The sequence below is a fragment of the Dasypus novemcinctus genome, chromosome 10 (assembly GCF_030445035.2).
Source record: "Dasypus novemcinctus isolate mDasNov1 chromosome 10, mDasNov1.1.hap2, whole genome shotgun sequence".
Lineage (NCBI taxonomy): Eukaryota > Metazoa > Chordata > Mammalia > Cingulata > Dasypodidae > Dasypus > Dasypus novemcinctus.
The window spans coordinates 9847361-9855316 of NC_080682.1; the positions used below are offsets into that span (position 1 = coordinate 9847361).

At 57.4% G+C, this 7956-nt stretch overlaps 1 long non-coding RNA gene across 1 annotated transcript; it reads left to right on the forward strand.

Moving 5' to 3' along the window:
* The first annotated feature begins 3168 nt into the window (after window positions 1-3168).
* LOC139439786 (uncharacterized) lies at window positions 3169-5521 on the forward strand. The gene is made up of 3 exons (XR_011649888.1): window positions 3169-3234; window positions 3850-3958; window positions 5404-5521. It is a non-coding gene; the product is annotated as an uncharacterized lncRNA (long non-coding RNA).
* The last annotated feature ends 2435 nt before the right edge of the window (window positions 5522-7956 follow it).

The following is a 7956-nucleotide window of genomic DNA, read 5'->3' on the forward strand; positions in this document are numbered from 1 at the left end:
GCCCGGTTCTGGGGTACCTCGGGAGGGCGGGCTCCTGGGCAGCACTGTGGCTGCAGCTGCCCGAAAGCTGCGTTTCCATAGAATCTAGGTGGGATTGGGAAGACCACCGCTTCTCCCCCAAGCCTCTCCCCAAGAGCTTTTTCTGTGAGACAGGAGTTGCTCCCAACCAGGTCCTCCCACCCCCTCCCTAGGAGCACTGCCCTGAGGGGGGTGGATGGGTGGGGAAGCAGGCTCACAACTATAAACCAAGACTCCGATGCCCTTGGGAACCCCTGCGCCCCCTCCTCAGCAGGGAAGGTCTGGGCACGGGCCTGGGGCAGCCTGCTGGGTGGGGGCCGGGCTCAAAGGCAGGCTGGGACGTGGGGGTCTGATGCCACCAGGAGGGGGAGATGGGACCCCACCCAGGGCTTCCTGGCAGCCGCCCCACCCTGCTGGGGCACAGTCCAGGGTTCCGTGCCCTTCGAACCTCACTGTGGTCCCTATCGACGGCAGTGGGTAATCATTAACCCCGCCAGGGGCCGGGCCAACGGCTCAAAAGGCGGCTGGGCCCGGGGTACCCACTTCCTCGTGCCCCAAGGGCCAGCCAGGCACCCAGGTAAGAGCCTTCCCGGGCATCCCATTGGCCCCAGGCACCTTTCCGCGGGGTCACCAACCTTTCTGAGGAGGAAAGAAAGGGACCTGGGCAACTGGGTGGCCTGGCCAAGCCCCGTCCCGCTCCGGGCCTCAGGGCCCCCCCCCGCAGCTGAGCCGGAGCAGCAGTTCTCAGGGGTGCCCCGCTCCTCTTCCTCGAGGGAGCACCCCTGCCCGGCCCCTGCCTCCCTCAGGCCCCGTGCTTGCACCCCGGGTGGCAGGAGGGTGGTCTCGCTGGGCCACGGTGGGAGGGGTCGCTGGGCGGGGGGCTTCTGGTCACAGCCTTGGAGGGCCTGTCTGCCTGCCCAGGGGCCCCCCATCCCATCTTGACTGCACCCCAAGAAGGAAGCGCCCCTTCAGGGGCGTTGCCAGGGTAAGGCAGACGCCGCGGTCCTGCTCTGTAAACTTGGCCGCCTCAGTGGGCCCCCCACGACCCAGCGCCACTTTAAGAGCTCAGAGCCCCATCAGGAGCTTCGGGGTCCTGTGCTAGAGCCACCCTGAAGCCTCCTGGGCCCGAGGGAGGGGATGAAGACAGGCTCTGCAGGAAGACGTCAGGGCCCCGGGGTCCTGGGCTGGCTCAGGGACCCACAGGCTGAAAGGAGGGGTGCTCTGGGCCAGCCTCTTGGGCCCCGATTTGCATACAAGGAGCCACAGGTGCCTGGAGGCGTCAGGCTGCTTGCTCAAGGTCGCCAGGCTCCCAGGCCCTGCGGGCTCTCCGGCCACCCTGGCAGCAGGGGCCTCACCTGTCGGGCCACAGGCCTCCGGTCCTCCACAGTAGCTTTGGAAGTTTCTGGTCCTCCCTTTCCTCTCCACCCGGCCACGGCTTTCCCAATTTCCTCTTTCGTGGTGCTCTCTGCCTGCTCTTCTCACCTCCCCCAGGAGCTCTTTCTTCCTTGTTCTCTCTCTTTCTCTGTCTCCCCACCCCACCCCACCCTTCTCTTCTCTGGGTCTCCTCTCCAGCTGCCCGTAGGGGGCCATCCTCAGGAAGTGGGGCCATCGGAGGTCCCTGGAGGTTGACAGCTGCCCAGGGCACCCCCCCCCGTCCCGCGGGCCCATGGCTGCAGCAGGGAGGGTGGGCAAAGGGCACAGGGAGGAGGCTGCAGAAGCCAAACCTGACACTGGGGGCCAGCCCTGGTTGAAAAGGAAACAAGGAAACAAGGCAACTTGGGTGCAGAGGGTGTGGGGGCAGCAGAGCGGGCAAAGACTGCCAACGGGTTGTAAACCCGAGCCCCTCCCGGCTTTACCAGACAGATCTGGGCTTGAGCTGGACTTCGCCCGGGGAAGGAGGGCTGGCATCAGGCAGGGCTCGAGGTGTGGGCCCAGGCGATAAGGCCCTTCCATAAAAAGTCCATGGCCTTGGGGCCATGATGAGCCAGTGGGCTGGGGTGGGCAGGTGAGGGGATCTGCAGGCACCCCTGCCCCAGGGGAGATGCCAGGACCAGGGCCCTGCCTCCAGTCGGCCGCCGCCCCCTGTAACAGCAACTCCATGTGGAAGTGCCCGCTGGTTCCAGTGGGGCTGCTGTTATCCGGGGCGGGGGCCAGGCCCCGCGGAGGAGGAGAGGCGCCCCCCACCCAGCAGACCAGCGGCGGCCCTCCCCGGCGAGCTCAAGGCCCAGGCCTGGAATGGCGAAGGGTGGCGGGCTGTGGGCGCCGCCGAGACCGAGTGCACAGGGCTCTGACCTATGAATTGACAGCTAGTGCTGTTGTCCGCCTCTGGCTGCCAATTCCATAGGTCACAGGTATGTTCGCCTCAATGCCAGCCACCAGGACCTGTGGGGACAGGGGGGCGGGGCGGGGCGTGCCTGAGGGCTGCGCAGATCCCCTGCCCCAAGGCAGCACCCAAGGGAGGCGCTGGCTTCCTCCCCTCTCTTCCCCCATTTCCTTTTCCTGGCTTGAGCGGCAACGGCTCCAGTCCCGTGGTCCCTCCACTATGCTGCGCCACGCCTCTGCTTCACCCATGCTGCTCCCAGCTTTTTGGCCAGGCTCCCTCTTCCTAACCCTCCCGCACGTGGCCCAGGCACCTGCTGCCTCCAGACAGCCTTGAAGCCCACCTGGTCTGGTGCCCTCTTCTCCGTGGGCGCCGGCTCACGCGCCTCCTTGCCGTTCTGGACTCGTGCCTCCCACTCCCCCACCACCTGGGAGCTCAGCACCCAGGCCAGGCTCAGGGGTTCTTTCGAAAATGTTTGTTGGATGGATCCCAACCCTCCTTCTCGCACCCCGAGGAAGCTCCCACCGAGGTTCAGGGGCCGGGGGCACCCTGAGCCAGCCTCCCCGCGCGCTCGCCCTGCTCTGGCCGCCAGGCTCCCCGGGCCAGGGCGGCGGGCTGGGGGAAGCCACCCGGGCCAGCGCCCCCGCAGCCGCCTCACTCTTGCCTGGGCTTTTATTCAACGGAGTTCTGGGGAAATGTTCATTGGAATAAAAAGGATTCTGCTGCTACTTTTTTTTTTTTTTGGAAACACAGGCCTAGGAATAAAGCCCAAAATGCTCAACAGGACAGCTGTTGAGCTGGGTGCTGGGCACTGGCGTACATCGCCACGAATGTCGTGGCCTCCCGGCGAGGTCAGTGGGGTGAAGTGTCTGGGCGGCGAGGATGCGGGCTCAGAGGTGAATGTCTTGCTGGAGTCACAGGGCAAGTCTGACCCCCCCGCTGGGACCCTATGTGCTCTGCCCGGGCCCAGCTGGGAGGCCCCTCCGTGGACCCTCCTGGCCCTGCAGGCTCAGCCCCTCCCTGCCCTCATCACCGCCTGTCCTGCGGGTTGGAGGGCCCTGGGGCGCTTATCATCTCACTGGTCCCAGGCTCCTTAAGAGCGAAGTGCAAGACGCGCCCATCCTCACTGGGCTGGCACCCGCTGCACCCAGTAGGTGCTCAAGACACCACTCAGGGTGCTGAACTCCGACCCCATCGGGCACCGTGCCTTGCTGTCACAGCACTGGTTTAGGGTGCGAAGGGGGTGGCAGGCAGGCACCTCGAACCCTGGATGTCCTCGCAACCTGCCTCTGCAGAGCAGCAGTGGCCTGACAAAGGCCTCAGGGACCGTGTCCCTCCTGAGCAGGGCGCCCTCCACCTCCACCTCCCACCAACCTTTCCCGGCAGGCCCTGGGGCTGGGCATTCCTTCCCTAGCCCCCACCCCCTCTAGACCGGGCAAACTCACTCCCCCTCCAGACCTGCCAGGGGACCGACTGCTGCCCCCTTCCCTCCCTGGCTCGGTGGCTCCCAGGATGCCCTGCGGCACCTCACGACCAACACCCCGCAGCTTCCCGCACGCCTGGGAACCCCTGGGAGCAGCGGCCAGCCGGAGACTGGCACGGAGAAGGTGCTTAACACAGGTAGAGTGGAGCGGTGGGGTCACCGCACGTGCAGGGTCAGCTCGGTGCTGGCTGCCATCGCCACCGAAACCGTCGCCAGGGCACAGTGTGGAAGAGTCCCCGCACCCTGGGCCCCACGGCGCAGACGGGGAAGGGAGGGCAGCGCGGGCGCGCGGGTCAGGACAGGCTCCCGGGAGGCGGGAGTTTGAGTCCAGCCCAGGAAGAGGTGGAGAGCGCGGGAGGAGGAGGCAACGAGGGGGCAAAGGTGCCGAGGGCGGGGCCTGAGTGCAGGGGGCCGCCGCGCTGCCGGCTCGCCTGAAGGGCTCCCCGCGGTCACCACCAGGGGGCGCCCCGGGCCGCATCCCTCCAGAGCTGGGCGGCACCTGCGACCTGCGGAACTGCCCGGGCCTGCAGTCTCACCCCCACCTCCGGGTCGCCTTCCCAGCCTGCATCCTCCTCCCCCCACACACACACACCCCCCACCCCGACTTCCCAGCTTCCAGGCCGCAGGGAGGGAGCCGGCTGCTCCTCGCGTGCCCCACGGGCACAGCGCACGCCTCGAACCAAGTGGGTTCCCTGGTGTGGTTTAAAACCTGAATGGATAATTCTTACCATCCTAAAACAAACCCCTGTGTAACCACCCCTCAAGAAAGAGAAAATGCCGGCCCCACGGAGCCCCGCAAACGCCAGCCTCCCGTGTGGCCTCTCCGTCCCGGCAAGCACAACGCCGGTGGGAATCACCTCCTTGCTTCTCTCGGCCGTTTCCCACCCGTGAACGCAGGCCCCCACGACAGAGGCTGGTTCCGCCTGGGTTTGCTGCTAGTGCTTGTTTTTTTCTAAGTGGAGCCCGGTGTCTGGCTGAGTCTCCATAGCTTGGTCACTGCAGCTCTGGGTCCATTGTCTGAATATCCCACGATTTCTTCATCCATTTCACTATAAATGCACGCCCCCCCTTCGGGATTACTAAGAGCGATGCTGCTTTGATCTAAGGCTGTTACGTTCGCGGATGACACGTGACCTTCTCTAGGAGGTCCTGGGCACCGCATGTACTACTGGACAAGGGTTCATCGCTGTCCCTGCCAGAGGATACCTTGTGTTATAGGACTTTTTATTTTTGCTTTTAACAATCATGAACCCCTTCAGAAAAGTCCCAAGGAGAGGACAAGGAATCCCCTTCATTGAGATTCACCAAGAGTAAACATTTTGCCATATTTGCCCTCTTTTTAATATATATATTCTACCCCGCCCCCACCAGCCTGCCCTGACCATTTGAGAGTAACTTACAAAAGTCATGACTCTTCCCCCTTAAAGATTTCAACGTGAATTGTCTAAGAAAACTGACAGTCCTTACACAACCACAACACAGTTCCTAAATTTAGGGATAGTAACTGAAGCAACACTATGATAAAACTTCCAAATTTCATTGTGCCAATAAACTGGGATCATACTTAGCCTTTGGTTGCCAGGTCTCTTCTTTCGCCCTAATCTGGAGCTGCTCGTCATCTTTCTTTGTTTTTTCAAGACTTTGACATCTTTGAAGAGGAGGCCAGTTGTTTCACAGACTCTTCCTCATCTTTGTATTTCCTTTGCCCCCAATGAAAGTCAATTGTGTCCTTTACCTATGATTTAGACAATATAGAAAAGGAAATAAAAGTTTCCGAGGACCCAGAAATATCCCCGTGGAGTATGGCTATAATTAATAGCTCAAGTAAACAGCCTTGCTGTTGCGCGCACTCTGCATGTTTAGTAGTTGAATCTGATGTGGAAGGTGCTTTTATTAGCCCCATTTTATGGCTGGTCACAGAGACCCTGAGTGACTTGCTGGAGGTGACAGTTGGTAGCAACTAAACCTGAACAGTCTGATCCAGAGTCCTCAAACCTGGCCCTTAGACAATGCTGCATGACTAGAGTGGCTGGTGGTGTGTGTGTGTGTGTGTGTGTATGTCTCAACTTTTGCTTCGTTGAAGTTTGGGGCTAGAAAATCTTCTGTTGTGGGGGATTGTCCTGTGCATTCTAGGATGGTTAGTGGCACCCCTGCTCCACGCCCCCCAAGATGGAGAAACCAAAAATGTCTCCAGGCATTAGAGAATGTCCCCTGGCAAGCAAAATCAGGCCCTGTTGAGAACCACTTGTGTGTGTGTGCGTGCACACGTATGTGTGTCAACCAAGGCTGTCACCTTGTACTCAGATTTGGGATCTGCTCTCCCATTTATCGGTTATTAAGATCACTTTCTTTGGGTCCTTCCATTTTCTTCTCCAATCTCATTTTTAATTGTGCCAGGTGTTGCTTACCTAGTGAATTACTGATTGACAAAAAGATAAATCTTTTTTTTTTTGAGGTACCAGGGCCTGGGATTGAACTTGGGACCTCGTATGTGGGAAGCTGGCATTCAACCACTGAGCCACATTGGCTCCCCTGAGGAGTTTGTTTTTTTCATTTGTTTGCTTGTTGTTTGTTTTTGCTTTTAGAGGCACTGGGAACTAGGCACTCAACCGCTTGAGCCACATCCGCTCCCTAAGATAAATCTATTGTTGTATTAGTCCTTGATTGCCACATGTATTAGTCAGGGTTCTCTAGGGAAAGAGAACTGACAGGAGCTATCTGAAAATAGTATGAGATTTTATAAAATTGTCTCACGTGACTTTTGGGATGCACAAGTCCAAATTCTGCAGGGCGGCTGCAAATCAGGGGCTCTGATGAAAGTCCTTGATGAGTTCCCAGGAGACCCTGGCTGTCTGAAGTAGAGATAGGAATTCTCTCCCTGAATTCTGAAATCACTTCCCCATTTAAGGCCTTCAACTGATTGAATGAGACACCACTCATTGCTGATGGCAGTCTCCTCAGTTGATTATGGATGTAACCAGCCAACTACGCAATCAACCTGTTGATGATTCAAGTCCATGTAATGCCCTTGTATTACAATTAGCCCAGTGCTTGCTTGACCAGACAAATGGGCACCATCATCTGGGTGAATTGACCCCATAGCCTAACCATCATACCACATAACAAATTATTATGAACTTAGTGGCTTAAAACAATCCTGGTGGATGTGAGATGGTGGAGTAGGAAGCTCCAGGAATCAGTGCCTCCACCAAAGCAACTATTAAACTAGAAGGAGCTGTCTGACATGGTTTGAAATTCTGGAGATCTTGTGATGTGTTGTGCAGTATCCAGTGAAGATCTGGATGAAGAGGGTGGTAAACTGCAGTAAATATTAGTGAATTTCATCTTCCCAGCAGCGGCTGCCATTCCCCATCCCCCAGCCACATGGCAGGCAGCAGTGAACACTGCAGCCTGGGCTCCTGGTACAGCTTGCTGGTGCCAGGGTGGGCTATAAGGACCTAGTCTTCCCAAATCCTGGGGAGAGTGGTCTGATCACTGATCACAACTTTTGATCAGCTCTTTCATAAAGTTGGAGGACCAATAGGCAACTGTTCCAGTGCCCCTCAGGCAAAAGTGGCAGAGAAGTCTTAAAGAGACAGGACTATTTTCTCTTTTTTTCTTTTCATTCCCTGTTTGGGAGCAAAAATAGTTTAGAAAAGTCATAAATTGATGGCTCTAGCCCTCAAAAACAACACACATACACCCACCCCCCCACCCCCCACACACACACAAACAACCCTGAAATCCCAGAGGAGTGGGAGAACTAGATTTCCAGAGCCATAACAATGTAATGCTCAGAATGTCCAGTTCTCAACAAAGAACTGCAAAACACGTGCAGAAAAAAGAAAGTATGGTCCACTCTCAGGAAAAAAAGAATTTGCCAGAAACCATCTCTAAGGAAGCTCTTACATTAGAACTAGTAGTCAAAATTTTCAAATCAACTGTCTTAAATATATTCAGTGAGCTGAACAAATCCATAGACAAAGAACTAAAGGAAATTAGAAAAACATTGAAGAAAATAAAGAGCTGGAAGTTATAAAAAGAAACCAAACAAATTTTGGAACTGCAAAGTACAGTGATCGAACTGAGAGCCCATGTGATGTATTAAAGAGCAGATTTGAATAGGTGGAAGACT